Below are 15205 nucleotides of genomic sequence, written 5' to 3' on the forward strand. Positions count from 1 at the left end.
TGACTTGAGAGAGCATGGGTTAGCGAACTGGGGGCTTTAGCTGAGTCTAGGCATGATGTATTTTAAGTTGTTGTCTATCTGACCCCCCTTGGCCAACGCTTGTAGGACACTTTATTCTGATGTGGTGGAGTTCTAAAAGAGTAAAGCTACTCCACGGGCAGCCTTGCCTTTAGTAAGAGCCGAGCAACCTGTGCTGTTGTTGTGTCTGCATTGGTGAACTAGGAGTATTTATTTGAGTCTAGAGATGTTGTGTGCTAAGCTGTTGTCTATCTAACCTCCTGGGCCAACTCTTGTAGGACACTTCATTCTGATATGTTGGGGTTCTATAAGAGTAAAGCTCCTCCAGGGGCACCCTTGCCTTAGGTAGGAGCCGAGCAACCTGTGCTGTTGTTGTGTCTGCATTAGCGAAATCCCGGGGGTCTGTATCTGAGTCTGGGCATGTTGTGTGCTAAGCTGTCGTCTATCTAACCTCCTTGGCTAACTCTTGTAGGGGGCACTTAAGCCCTAGGTGAGCAGAGTAAATGCCACTCCTAAGGATTCGAACGTGGAGTTGACATAAACTCAAAAACTGAAAGAGCTTAAGTGCATTTCAAATATCCTCACCCTGATTGAAATATGTGTGCGATGAAGATGTACTGACTACAGTAAATGTGGAGACGTGTACATGTCAGCAGAAAAAAAAAGAATGACTTTGCGAGCTAAGTTGTATTTTTCCTATCTGGCGTTGTAAAGGAATGCGGCAGTGTGTTATGACCCAAGACACCTGACTTGAGAGAACTTGGAGTCTTCAGCTAGAGGTCAAAGCTTGTTCGCGATGACGTCACTACAGCTCTTGCTTCTATGATGACGTCACTCCACACAGATCCTAATTTTTATGAGGTGAGGTGGAGGGGTAGAATTGCATCAATTGTGTACTGCCAGTCGTAAGGGTGACTAATAGGGATGGCTAACTCAGGGGAGAGCTCTGCTAGGACACAGGGGTAAATAGGCATACACAGAGCCTTATAGAGGCAATTCCTTAATTCCTTCTTCTTCTTCTTCTCATTCTGTTTACCCTCCAGGGTCGGTTTTTCCATTGGACTTACCGAGGGATCCTACCTCTAACGCCTCAAGGGCAGTGTCCTGGAGCTACAGACTCTGGGGGTCGGGGGATACAACTGAGGAGGATGACCAGTACATCAGCCCGCCTCACCCACGCGTTAACATCTCAAGATCTAATTGCTGACGTGATTATGGTCAAAAGTGCTAGGTTAACCCATGCGTTTGACGCCAGGCTTAACTTTACAAGGGCGTTACAGTTTCAAGTTTGAGATTCGACTTTGATGCTGAGATTTGTGGAAGCTGATGGCTACACATAGGACTAGGGATATGGTGTAATACAAATGTTTTATTCATACGCGGCGTAATATTGGGAAGCATCTTGGAAATTCTAGAAACGGTGAACCTAGGATGCACATATCAGCAAAAAAATAACTGCTCGTGCAATTTGACTAGTTTGGATGTATTTTTTGACACATGGAGTACAAAGTTCATTTTTTCTGCAAGTTCGCAACTTAGGTACAATCACGCAGGAAGACCTAAACTATCTTTGTACTGAATACCCACTATAATAAGTAAAAATAATGTAGTGCCGGAATTTAGCTCTGCAGGATTTCGCGTATTATCAGAATTCCCGAATATGGAATGAAATCCCTACCTACACTACACATTCGATGCTCCTGCAGGCCTAACGTCGCGTTGACCACACGTTAACCTCCTAGGACTTGACACGGTAGCAGGGAAATGGTGTAAGTCTTAATACACAATGTGCAGTATTCATTGAGGCTTAACGCTGAAAAGCGACATAAGGTCCTGGGGAGTGGAACGACCGCGCAAGGTATCAGCCAAAGAAAGACAAGAGCTACGAAAGGCGTGGAAATTAAAGACTCCTTAGCCCTCGTAAACGTAATAGCGTGGGGGCCGGAAAAGAACGAGAGTTAACCGAGAAATGTCGGATAGGATAGATAAAAGTGAGTGGCCTAACACAAGTAAGTAGAAGCACGCGCATACATGGACTCTTATGACACTAACACGGCGGAGGCTGTGCTAGGGCTTTTTTCACGTATTACCCCAATTCGAGGTTCTATCCTTCTAATCGGATGCACTTCCTAACTTGCGACTCTCGGTGGAGTGATGTAACATAGGCAGGAGGGTGATGGAATACTGCTTTAAGAAACGACAAAAAAAGGGGTGTTATGAGCTCTTAGCTTCCGACCGTGGTATTAGCGGCTAGAGTACCTCAAGCTGAGTCTGGCATTAATTATAGTTGTTTACATTTCTTTGAATAGGTAATCGAGGGTTGCTATTACTTTGAAAGGATGAACTATTCCGTAGACAACCTGAGCTGCCAAGAAACCTAAGACAGAATAATATAATTTTTAATTAAATATACCAGTATATTAACTTTAAAACTAAAATTAGAAAGTGAAGAATATAAATTTCTCTCACACCAAAGAAATCTCCAAAACTTCACATCATAGATAATTTACAGGCCGTGACAATCCTAGAAGTAAAAATTCAACCGTGAACATTGAGAAATACAGGTAGTTTAATATAAAACGTGTGGCATTCAAAATGGCAGGTGAGGGTTCTACATTGCAAATAAATTTAGTGCTTAAATCAACCTTTTAGCGTGCAATTTATTCTTTCTTTCTTTGTTTGTTGGCAACCTGACTACAGTGCCACTCAGCTGACGAAGTAGGTTGCTAGAACATTGTAATAGGTTTGCCATATCTGCCGCACTTCGTAACTTAATCAATTTCCTTTCAGGTAATTCTCATGGTGGCCAGTTTCATTAACATGATCCCATGTAAACCGGCTCTAAGGAGGATTATCTGTTAATTTGTGGTGTTATTGTGTGTTCCAGACTCGGTGCGACTGTGTGCGGCACTCCATGGGTCACTGGCGGAACATGTGGAGATTAGGGAATTGCAGCTGGAGGATGATACCAGAGTGGTGGAAGAATTGGTGAGAACCCCTAAGGAGAGAGGGAACAGCACGAGTTCATGGGAAGATGTGCTGAAAAAGAGGGAGATGGTGATAGAACAGAGGGAGGAGGCATTTGAGAAGAAAGCAAAGGATTTGGAGAAAGCACGTAAGGATAGAGGAGTTGGGGAGAGCATGTAAGAAGAGAGAGGAGGAAAAGGAAAGAGCATGTAAGGACAGAGAGAAGGTTGTTGAGAAGAGAGAGCTGGCTTGCGAGATGAGAGACAAACCTCCTCTCCAGAGAGAGAGGATTGGCGGAAAAGAGAGGAAGGTCCACGGTGGCGGGAACTGCTCGTCAAGTACGAACCAGGTCACGAAATCCTTCAGCAAATTCTACATTGGTCCGCTGATCAGGGATATATCAATGTGGTGAATTTCCCTCTTGCAAGAAATCCATGTATGGACTGGAAACGTACCGATTTGAACCATGCTGAAGAAGGGGACAGCTGCATGTTGTGGAGGCACTGGTAGGAAAGGAGAAAATCGAGGTCGAGAGGACTGTCCTTTGGAAGGAGTGCCATTGGTGTGAACATTGGTACCCACAGACAAGGAGTGCCTGCACTTTCCTTGTCAGCCGTACAGGGCCACGTGGAGGTGGTGATGTACCTGGTGGAGGAGGGAGGTGTTACTATGGAGTTGCTGGGCACTACTCTTGTACAAGCTGCTCAGTGGGGTCACCTAGATATAGTGGGATTCCTCACCACACAAGACCCCACTAGGTTCAATGCAAAGACTAATAGTTGCACAGCTCTAACCCTTGCCAAACGGAGGGGGAAGGCACCATGAGGTGGTACGCTTCCTAGAGCAGTGCTCATTGAATAAGTAAGTTACTTGGACACGACAGTAATCTAGTGTGTCTCCCTCTATCCGTAGTACGATAGTTACCTGCGCCTTGGAGGTGAGGAGGAGCCCTTCCTCCTCTCAGGAGGTTCAGTGCTACAACAGTGAGGGATTCTGCCGGTAACAAAGAACTCTGTGTTGTGCCGTTGCCTGGAAGCGAATGGTATTCTATGCTAAGGCTTGTACCAATGCAAATAAATTGTTTCAAGGTAATAAAACTGTTAAATATGAGTTAGTGCTGGCCCCAGCCCCATCTTTCTTGTGATTAAATTAGCAGCTCTCTGCCTCGTTTGTTTCCGAGGGGTGCAGACCATATGCCGCTCTCTAATTGGGAGTTGAGTAGAGTAATAAACAGTATCGTCGAATTAAGTGGTTGAAGCCGCTCTACAGGCTGAGGACAGTGTGGGTAGTCAGCACCATACATCATCCAGGTATGTGACCTCGAGGAACGTTACCGTTGAAGACGCTGGCATGAAATATGTAGCTTGATCTCACTTAGGTAGGTAGCCTTCAGATATGGCACAGATGGGAAACGTGAAGTAATGTACGTAATTTTCCCATCACACAAATGACAAGCACATCAGTCATCTTAAAATGTTCATGATTTCACTCTTCACCACTACATTTACGCTTTCAGTAGTTCCTGCATTGATCCCTGCAGAAGTATTTGAATTACTTTTTAAACAGCGGTGAAAGTGAGAATCGATGCAAGTGGCTGTGTCAGCGGGGAATAAGGCAGACTAATGATCCACTTATCCCAGTGCTTGAAATGTGATTTTACTAGGGTATAAAATCAGGCTTGAAATTTGAAACCACATTTTGATAAATACATAGTATTTATCAAAATAATAATGAATGATCTCAATTAACTTATGATGATAAAAATATATTTTGCATTGAATATTTGGTTTGAAAAGCTGTTGGCTCAGTAAACTCGCGCCCTCATCCTGAATTAGTGCAGCTAATTTCATGTGCACCCCCCAATGGAGCCGCATATAACTTTTTAACCATTTAACTGGAATCGAACCCAAGCTAAATGTTATGCTGCCGTAGTTTCATTGAAATGGCAGAATGGGTTTGAACATAAGACAGGTTGAAAGGAGTGAGCTGACGGCTGTCATACTGAGCTATGTACAGGGGAGAACGCCCAATGACATAAGAGGCCTGTCGCTACAAAGAAACTATTGATCCCATAGGAAGCTTGAGTGGGTCACTAGTTGCACTATGCACTTCAATCTAAACATTTTAACTCTTACTTCCAACAAATCCTTTGCGAATCTTCCCCCAAGGAATGCCGCATTTGATTCCTTGATGCGTTTATGAATATCCGTGGTATTGGAAAAGGAGGGTGCAACTTTCAGCCAGTCCCCACTGATCTGCATTTAGGGCAGTCACCAGGTAGCAGGTTCACTATTAGATATGGACAGGTCTTACGGTCACAATGAGACAGGGAAGGAAGTTACACTGGCCTTAGTTTACCTGGTGTGCAATTTGGAAACCACAGAAATCAATATTCAAGTTTGCTGAGGTGAGGTTCGATCCCACTTTCTCCCGACAGTGATGTGGTCACTCGCTCTGTGGAAACATTTTAGTTATGCTGTAACTAAGCTGTGACGGGAAAAGTGCAAAATAAAAGTGATGGGCTCAATTAATTACGCGAGCAAAATATCATTTCTGAATGTAATCAGTAAAGTTACAATAATCATAGAACGCGAGTCTTCAGAGAACAACATGGGTATGCCAGAGAGAAATATATCAGTCTGTTTTGTACCTTTTAGTATAAGGATATTAAGTGCCTATCATCGCTGCGTGAGACTAAACAAACATTAAAAATGAGAGCTCCCGAGCAAAATTAGAATGTCACTTTCGAGTTTTCAGGGTAACTTATTCAAATAGGGAGGTGGAAATGCCTTAGCCGGCCCCGTGGTGTAGGGGCAGTGTACCTGCATCTTACCCAGAGAATCCGGATTCGATTCCCGGTCAGGTCAGGGATTTTTAACTGGAGCTGAGGGCTGGTTCGTGGTCCACTCAGTCTACGTGATTAGAATTGAGGAGCTATCTGACGGTGAGACAGACGCCCCGGTCTAGAAAGCTAAGAATAGCGGCCGGGAGGATTCGTCGTGCTGACCACACGACACCTCGTTATCTGCAGGCCTTCTGGCTGAGCAGCGGTCGCTTGGTAGGACAAGGCCCTTCAAGGGCTGTAGTGCCATGGGCTTTGTTTGTGTTTTTGGAAATGCCTTAACCCGTTCACTGTCATGTGTTTATTCCGGTTCTATTCTCCACGACGTGGGGGCTCTATTCCCTGCCTGTATTATGAGGCGACTTTAAGAGAGACCAAGGACTGTCAGCAGGGGAGTGTCGTTTGGTGACCACGGTTCCGCTAGCTCAGTCTGGTGTGAGACTCCTCCACGGTTTGAGGTGCTCGAGTCCTAGGGCGTTCTCCCACTCTTTTGCCGATACCTTCACTTCTCCTCCATTTTCCCTCTGATTAGTGTTAGTAGAGGATGGTTGTTCAGTTGTACTTCCCCTTAGAACAATAATCACCACCACCGTCTCACGTCTCAACAAGCCGTGAGTAAATGAACGGGTGCTGTGGCTCCAATGTTACCAAGCTCTCGATGCGATGTATATCGATTACTACAATGTATCGATTACAATTTTATTTTCAGAAGTAAATTACGAGTAAAAGTTACTAAGACAGTAGTCGTTACAAGTAATCCAATTACTTTCCAACTCTGTAAGTAAGATATTCGTGCTCATGACACAAGCTCGTATTACTACGTGTTAACGGTACTGATGTCGGACCAGAGTACAGTATTTTTACATCCCGATTGTTACAGAGCACTTCATAGGCAGGTAATACCTGTTCTACGGATTCCATCATCATCATCGTCTTAGCTCTTGTCCTGCAGTGGAACAGGGTCTGCTGTCTCTTGTAAGCCAATCTTCACTTGGTTCTATAAGAGCATCATTTGAAACAAGATGAACATCCCTCATGTCTTCTTGAAGGTGATCAAGCCAGCGTTTCTAGGACCGACCACGTGGCCTGTTTCCAGACGGTGTGATGTGAAGTGCCCTCTGTACGCATTACATGGCCACACCAAGTAGGTTATAAAGATAATAGCAGAAACACTCTCGTAAGTGCATAGCTTTCCGACGAGGCAGCGCCACTACCACCATCTAGCGGCTCCCAGTGTAGAAACGAACAGCTGTCGACTGCTTCTTGTGGCTGCTGTGACATAATACCTGAACCAGAGGTCTGGAGATTGTATTGTATTGCTTTGAAGTACAAAATGTTTGATCTGAGGTTATAATATTTCATTAGTCACGAAAAGGCATGAAAAATAACATCAATTTTAGGGCTACACCTAGACCAAAACTACTGGATTTCTCATGTGATAGCCTACTGTCTACTTTCACATGTGTCATATACATTCAAAACTATATTATCCTACTGCACACATGCTATTTCCCACAAATTGAAGTTTAGTCATGACAAATTTGTGTAACAATTTGCATAAAACTACAGGCCAGGCAACCATATTTACTGACAACCCTGCACATAGAATAATTATATATACTATATTATGTACATCTCAATGCACTTGAACATGATATTACATATGTGTTCTGTAATCTGGCATTTTTCTTTTTTTGCTGAAGGTAAGAAAAATCAAATTTTGTTTTCTGGATGCGTACAGTTTTCCAAGTGAACTGACTTTTCTTAGAAAATATAAACGAAATTTTCATCCCTGTCCTTTAGTTTTGATTTTAATTTGAGTTTCCGTCACAATGTCGCTTTTCAATCAACCTATAACATTTAGAAATCAGCGAATTATGAAGTGATCCTAAACAACGGACATATTATAGTTTTAACAAAAAAATCAGCAAACATATTCATTCCGTCTTATAGGACATTACATTTTTCAATACGGTTCATGTTCTCTCATCGAGAACTGACCTTGTAACCACTGTAATGAACATATTGTAGTCCCTGGCCGTAGGTTAAGAATATAAAACAATAACTGCAAGTAGCTTCCTTTTAAGGGGATGAGAATTCTTCTTCATGCAGAGCTTCCTGCTCAGTAATTGGACAGTTGTTGACAGTGTCATGGTGGACTTAGTATACCGTATACTGAGAGAACGAATGGAGAATAACGTAAAATAATTGAAGTATTATAAGAAAATTAAGTATAACACTTGACAACTGTTTTGACAACACCAAGTATGTCGTACTTTTCATAAGAATGCAAGTGTATTTTGCACAATTACATCTTTTGACAGGCCCTATATCAGGAAGTGTATTTTCAGCTTCCGCAGTGGACTTCAACTTCGAAGACTGTGTCAATCAGCGGTAAAGGACTAACAGATCCTTGTACTTTTGCTTGGAAATCGGAAGTGCAGTGATGAAAAAATATTCGGCTGTAGTTTCTTCGATACAAACAGGTTTGTGTCATCATTCAGTGTGTATTCTGATTTCAGTCGAACTGCAGGATTCACTTGATGAAGAGAAATTTCATTTTTGATCTCTTGTTCTTCTTAATCCTTGGCTAGCTTCAATTTGATTTGTAGAGTTCCACACTTGTGACATGTTTGAATACAGAGTGCGACCGACACGGAGTACATAGTGAGATTCAAACGAACGAACCTCAGCCACACATCGCATCACCAGGTGACTTTAATATAGAAAACATTTCTCAGCTGACAATGTAGGGTCCCCATACTGCGAAAACCATAAAAGTGGGGAATTTCCTCAATTGTGCCGAGAGTTGAGGGGCTAACGTGTTATGTTGTGAGCACTGGCGAGATCTATCAATCTAAAAAAGCAAATTTCGAAAATCACTTCCAGTCTAAAACCGCTTCGTCATTACTCGTTTTCTATCTTATTCAAATCCTAGCTGAAATATTCTTTCTGTAATGCGTTCCTTGGTTCAGCACTCTCAGGGATCTTTGATTTTTTGAAAAATGGATCACGCCCAACGCAGGTTTTTCTATACCGGGGCATCGATCCTGTACTACGCACTAACCAAGGGGTGGAGCATGGCTGTCCAGGTGGACAACGCCACCGCTGATGACCTGGTCAACTTGCCGCCCGGTTTCCAGTTTCAGAAACCCACCAGGCTACCCGCGGTCAGTCGCGGCAGGGTCGCGGCGCTCGCGGGGCCCGTGGGGTGCCATCCGGAGGGAAAACCTAGTGACGACGTCTGGGAAGTGCCTGCCGCCCAGCACGCCGTACATCAGCCGTCACCAGTTGTGTCATAGAATTGTGGAGTGATTCTGTGTATTGTTTTGTTCATTACAGCCTATGCAGCCTTCATCTTATTCTTTTGTTAATGGTATTCTCATGCATAATTTGTTTGTACTAGGTCTTCGGACCGCCCTCCTGTATTCTTTCATGTTAATAAAGCACTTGAGGGTTCCAGCTTGACGCCACAATCGAGGTGCCGACTAAGCGAGTTTGGGGAGTACCCTCTGGTCGGACGCCCGATTGTAGGTCTCCAGCGGAGCCTCACGCCACCGTCGCCCGGACGCGCGCGGCTGCACTGAATGCTGCCCGGCGGTGGAAAGGTGACGCCCCATCACCCCGAACCAACAGCCGACTGACGTCCCTCCCGGGGAGAGCCTCCTTATATAGAATTGAGGCTCACGTGTACTGAGGACAGCACTTCCCGGGAGGGAGCGTCAGCAGGACTATCGGCCGACGCGATGGGCCGCCACGAGAGGCGAACGCCTCCCTGTGCTGCTTTATTGAGAACTTGTACATACTAATCAAGAAGAAATACATTAGAATGGATGGCAGGTCCGCGGCCCGACTACAAAGTGTATCGGGCCACGGAACTGTCCGTATACACAAGAACATGATCATAGCCCAAGTGGGCAAAGTCCTGTACGAAGTGATGCACTGCCACGACCGCGGCCACATTGATCCGATGAGGCTGGTGGAATGCCTGTGCCCAGGCCTGGTTCACTGCAGGGCAGACTGCTGCAACGCTTTGTGGGGTGGCGTCGCTGTAGAGAGCCACCGGACATCTGGCGGGGCGTCGACAGGAACTGAGGGGTGAAGAGTCCTCGTACCCAGAAGATCTCGCCTGAAAGGATGTGTTTAGCAGGGAATACCGGCCACCCCATGACCCAGCAGAGCCAAGAAAAGTAGCCGGCAGCCTGTTGGAGTAGATGTGGGGACAGGTCGGGCAGCTCGCGCACAAGGGAGAGGGCGCGCTGCTGGATGACATGATGCATGGTCACCTCTTGGCTGGGGATGTCGATGGTGACGCCAAGATACGTCAGTATGGGAGTCGGGTGCAGCACCGACTTGGAATAGTTGAGGGTGATGCCGAGAATCTGGGTAAGATAGATGTCGATCTCGCGCATGAGAGCGTCCGTGAGATCATGGCTATGGATGAGCCAGTCGTCGAGATAAGGGATCATCTGAGGAACTGCAACAGCCCAGCGTTGGCCAGGCTATGTCCCATCGGCAGGCGGGTCCAGCGGTAGAGTATACCGTAGGGGTGTCGGGTGTCGCGGGAGATCGGGATCCATGTGGGGCCATATGGACAAAGACTCTGCATAGACTCACATTAGCGCTCGTAGTGGTAGACAAAGGCAAACTGCTAAACTAATAGACCGGGTAACGATGATTAAACAAATGGTTGCAGTTTTTAGGAATCAATATAGAATATATTCTCATAGTTTATTATATTTTATTTACTTAAGAGTCGTAGCTCATATCGCTAGGATATTTTCAGCATTGAGTTGCTTGTCAGAGGTCCAGAACTGTGGATTTTCCTCCCTTTTCTTCTTGCGTTATGCCAGATGTAGAAGCATTTTTGTTCGTTACTGCCGATGTGTTTATAAAACATCCTCCGCACACTTTTACTCATACCCCATCTGTTTTAAGATATGAAACATATGACACAATTCTAAATGTCCCCTTATCAGGATCTCTTGTTCTGTACCAATATGTGGTGTTCTCTCCTGCGCACCTTTACTCATACTACATCTGTCTTAAGATATGAAACACATGACACAATTCTAAATGTCCCCTCATCAGCATCTCCTGTTCTGTATCAACATGTGGTGTTCTCCTCTGCGCACTTTTGCTCATACTACATCTGGCTTAAGATATGAAACACATGACACAATTGTAAATATCTCCGTATCAGTATCAACATGTGGTGTTCCCTTACCTCTGATGCCAAGAGACCAATATTCTTTCAATAATCTTTCTCGTACGTCTTCACGAAGACTCTCTTTACACTTTGATCGATAGTCGCTAAGTGGTTCCATTACTCTGGCTCTAAAGTGGTATAAGATTTTCCCTTTCCGCTGTTTTCAACCTTCGAACAGCGTTCTTTTCGCGAAAAACCTGATGGAAAACATTAACATCTTCTCCACTTGAGCTTTCAACTTACACAGGCAGAGAATCTGGATCGTTTCCCTGTTGTCATTCACTTCTTCACTTTCATCTCTGGCCATTGGCTGCAACACTCAAATGACCGTTGTTGTACTCCTGAGCACGTAAGCCCGTACACTAAGGGTGCAACCTTACTCTTTCTCCCCTGTAATGTAAAGATAGTGATTTATAGTTACTTTTCTAACTGTTGGGTTTCTATTCAGTGTCGCTCACCATGCAGTTTAGGGACCCCACTTTCCGATACGACGTCTGCCACGTTGGCACTATACAGTCAGGATTTATCTCGTGAATTGCCTGAATTACGTATTGTAACTGCAGTCACTAGTCTTACATTTGCGGGTATAATTGTAAATCTGTTTGGCTAATGCCAGGTGGCATTTGATAACGTAGCTTGTGTGAACGCAGCATTTTATTAATTTGGATTTATTTCGTTCAATACTTACGTAGAGAAAACAGTTAGGATGTCTAACGAGCACGAAATGTCATCAAGGACTCCTACGAAATGAAAGCAACGTTACCTCGTTCACAGAACACTTCAGACCGTGCTACGGGGTATTGAAAAAGGAAGGCGAGAGTTGTCACTCTTAGTGATATGGACTTTATGGCAAGAGTTTCACAAGTAATTAGGGCAAGTGTTAATTTTATCTTTATTCCTGTGATAAGTTTCTGACAATGAGAATCAGTTGAACTGGAAAAAATTCTTCGTTATGAACCTATCCTAACCAAACCTAAGCTAAACATCTCTTGTCTCGAATTTTAATGCGGTTTGCAGACCTAGCCTTTGTGTATTCTTATTGCCTTAGGGCATATGTGTATGCAGTATACTTGCTCATGTGTATTATTACAGCGTGGTTTAATTTAGATTTCTATTCTGTTTACTGGGTAACATCTGCCACCTGGGCGACTGTCCTAAATGCTTCCAGTAATGCTGGGTGGTTTGCACACCATTTCTAGAGGTGAAATCCTCCACTCACTTGTAAATTAATAGTTTCCGACTGCAACTGAAGATCATCCACTATATGTTCACAGCCGCTTACTCGGTCATCAGCATAAAAATCTCTGCGAACAACTTGTGCGTCTCTGGGAAAAGCTTGATTCTTCATCTTCAGCAAGTTGCTTCTGCGATCTGGTAGCTAGGAAGGCTGCTGCTGCTGTACCATATGCTACAGTAGTCAGTCCATAATGACTGGGTGGGTCCCTAGGAGATTCACTCCAGATAATAAGCTGAGCGTTCCTATCATCTGCATGAACCATGACTTGCCGATACATTTCAGCAATATCTGCAGTGAAGGCAAAGATATGAATTCTAAATCTTAGAATAATGGAGTAATGATCATCTTGCATTGTCGTTCCAGCCATTAATATATCATTAAATGAAATATTGTTAGAAGTTTTAGCAGGTAAATCAAATACAACCCTCGTTTTTGTAGTTGAGCTACTAAGCTTAAAAACTGGATGATGTAGTAGATAATAGTTTCCACCCTCATTCCCTGACCTTATCCATATACCACATGGCCTCATACTAGTGAAGAAGGTTACAGAACTCGTGCTCAAGTGAGGGCTGCCTACTGAAATGCAGTTCTAGTTGTGTTAGTCTTGACATGGCATGACTGAAGGAGTTTCCCAGAATCTCAGGTTTGTGCTTGAGGGGTAACTAAACTATAAATCTACCTGTAGCTTCCCTAGTGGTACTGTAAATTGCCTTTCTGTTGCTCTCTCTTCTCTTGTCATGACTGGGGACGTAATCTCTTCTATTTCCCAGGACTGCTGTAGCTGCGTGTCTAACCTGTCCTCCGACTTCGAGAAACTTGTGATTAATGTAAGGCATTATTCTCTTCTCCCTGATGTTAGTGTCCCGCAATAATCCATCCTAATTCAGTGTCTTGAGGAATAGGATAATCTGGTGATCGAGTTCTGTGACCAAGTTTCAATAATGAAAAGAAATGTTCTGTGCCCATTAACAAATCAATGTCACTTGGCGGGAAGAACTTGCGGTCAGCGAGCTTCAAGTCAGTGAGCAAGTTCCAATGTTCATGCTGAATGTACAGCTAACACTCTACCCCACCAAGTGCCAAAGTTATGAACAGTGGAAGCCTTTACCTTTCAACATTCCAATGGCCTCCATTGCTTGTACGGAGATGACTTTGTTTTTTCCTTTTTAAATACAAATACTCATGTTTATTATGTTTGTTTATTCACACTCCCTGCTCTGTAGGTAATTCAGTGTCCATGGAATGGCTCTTGATGTTGTAAATTACCGTTCATTTATTTTGTATTGCATACTTTTGTTGTTATTATTATTATTAATATTACATACGATATCTCTTAAAATGTAAATAAACTAATATTTAATAAAGTAAATTATGCTTATCTTTTCGGATTCATTTATTTTATTGCATATTGTTATCGCTATGGCAACATGACTTCTTTATGATGTAGACACAGTATAAAAGTATTTCTTCCCAAATAGATTTGTTATACACCCCGTGTGGGTGAAGGACGAAGATGAAGAATACACCCACGATGTACTCTGTCTGTTATAGGAGGCGACTATAAGGGGCGACACAGGGATGATAGTGTTAGAGCCATGAAAATAATTGTGATTAGTACCATCATGCGGGGAACTCCATGGGTCACCTTTACTTGCGAGTGGTACCACTATATTAGGTACACAGTACGTTTGTGATTAGTAGCAACATAAGGTGAGTCTGTATGGGTTTTCCAGTACCCGTGATTGGTACCAATGTGCGAAACACCACGGGTCTGGGCGTTGTCTGCGATTAGTACCACTATATCAGCGACACCGTGGGTCAGCGTTGCCTGTAATTAGTACCCACTATATGAAGAACACCAAGGGAATACTGGAACCTGTGATTAGTACACCTAGGTGAGGAACACTATGGGTTTGCGTTGCCTATAAGTAGCGTCATAATGTGAGAAACACCATTGTCTCCGTTACATGTGCGAAGTAAAATACTTTTGAGTCATACCATAATGTATGGAACACTATGAGTCTACACTATTTTTTATTAGTACAGCAACATGACAAATACTATGATTTTACTTTACTAGCGATACGTGTCATTATGACGGGCCAATGACCAGCATTTTGGACCCCTTTAGAAAACAAGCATCCTCGATTCAGGATTATGCTTTAGAAGTAGTCTCTTGGTCAGTAATACTATCGTATATGATAGTTTCTGGGTCGGATCCACCGATTGTTTTGAATTCATATCCACCCATTTATTCTTCATCATCACGTTTTTATTCTGCTCTGTGGACGATTTTGAATTTTAAATTGTCATTCTATTTCGTCTCATTTCATACTATTAGGGACTGATGACCTAGATGTTAGGCCCCTTCAAGCAAAAAGCACCACCATCATCATAACTCGGTTAATTAAACCCGCACCAATTAGACTACAGACTAGGGAAATGCCTTTTATTGCAGTACATAACGTTCTTACTTATTTGTATAATTAAAGATCTGAAGATCCATATACGGTTATAACTGGTATAAATCGAAACTGTGTAATTTGGGAGAGAGTAAGCCCATGTGGTATTGCGCGTCACAAGAAACTGAGTGAATTGGCTGTGCAGTTCGATTACACTGCTGTGAGCTTGCTTTCAGGAGGTGGTGGATTCCAACCCCTCAGTCGGTAGATCTGAAGTTATATTTGTTTATTCTTTGGTTCCCTCGTTTTCACTTTAGGCTAATTCTGTGGCTGTACCTTTATTAAGGCAAAGACCGCTTCCTTTCATTTTAGTATTAGCCCTCATTCCTATGCCATTCTTGCCTTACAACCTGTCCTCTATCAGTGTGACTCAGGCCAATATATTTAAAAAATCTGGTAATTTTGTTTGATTCATTAGTGCCCCTGGAGAATTCCTGGGCTTCCCTAATGTGGTAAGCTTGAGATACACC

This window comes from Anabrus simplex, chromosome X (genome assembly GCF_040414725.1).
Source record: "Anabrus simplex isolate iqAnaSimp1 chromosome X, ASM4041472v1, whole genome shotgun sequence".
Classification (NCBI taxonomy): domain Eukaryota; kingdom Metazoa; phylum Arthropoda; class Insecta; order Orthoptera; family Tettigoniidae; genus Anabrus; species Anabrus simplex.